Source organism: Bison bison, unplaced genomic scaffold (genome assembly GCF_000754665.1).
Source record: "Bison bison bison isolate TAMUID 2011002044 unplaced genomic scaffold, Bison_UMD1.0 scf7180017864527, whole genome shotgun sequence".
In the NCBI taxonomy this organism is placed as follows: domain Eukaryota; kingdom Metazoa; phylum Chordata; class Mammalia; order Artiodactyla; family Bovidae; genus Bison; species Bison bison.
In genome coordinates this window covers 11,524,749-11,525,875 of record NW_011495078.1, presented here as the reverse complement: position 1 = coordinate 11,525,875, position 1,127 = coordinate 11,524,749, and positions in this window count along the sequence as shown.

The following is a 1,127-nucleotide window of genomic DNA, read 5'->3' as shown; positions in this document are numbered from 1 at the left end:
GACCATTATATGGACTACTGCGGGCAGGAATCCCTCAGAAGAAATGGAGTGGCCATCATGGTCAACAAAAGAGTCCAAAATGCAGTACTTGGATGCAATCTCAAAAACAACAGAAGGATCTCTGTTCGTTTCCAAGGCAAACCATTCAATATCACGGTAATCCAAGCCTATGCCCCAACCAGTAATGTTGAAGAAGCTGAAGTTGAACGGTTCTATGAAGACCTACAAGATCTTTTAGAACTAACACCCAAAAAAGATGTCCTTTTCATTATAGGCGACTGGAATGCAAAAGTAGGAAGTCAAGAAACACCTGGAGTAACAGGCAAATTGGCCTTGGAGTACGGAATGAAGCAGGGCAAAGGCTAATAGAGTTCTGCCAAGAGAACGCGCTGGTCATAGCAAACACCCTCTTCCAACAACAAAAGAGAAGACTCTACACAGGGACATCACCAGATGGTCAATACCAAAATCAGATTGATTATATTCTTTGCAACCAAAGACGGAGAAGCTCTATACAGTCAGCAAAAACAAGACCAGGAGCTGACTGTGGCTCAGATCATGAACTTCTTATTGCCAAATTCAGACTTAAATTGAAGTAGGGAAAACCACTAGACCATTCAGGTATGACCTAAATCAAATTCTTTGTGATTATACAGAAGTGAGAAATAGATTTAAGGGACTAGATCTGATAGAGTGCCTGATGAACTATGGACAGAGGTTCGTGACATTGCACAGGAGACAGGGATAAAGACCATCCCCATGGAAAAGAAATGCAAAAAAGCAAAATGGCTGTCTGGGGAGGCCTTACAAATAGCTGTGAAAAGAAGAGAAGCGAAAAGCAAAGGAGAAAAGGAAAGATATAAGCATCTGAATGCAGAGTTCCAAAGAATAGTAAGGAGAGATAAGAAAGCCTTCCTCAGTGATCAATGCAAAGAAAGAGAGGAAAACAACAGAATGGGAAAGACTAGAGATCTCTTCAAGAAAATTAGAGATACCAAGGGAACATTTCATGCAAAGATGGGCTCAAAAAAGGACAGAAATGGTATGGACCTAACAGAAGCGGAAGATATTAAGAAGAGGTGGCAAGAATACACAGAAGACTGTCCAAAAAAGATCTTCACGACCCA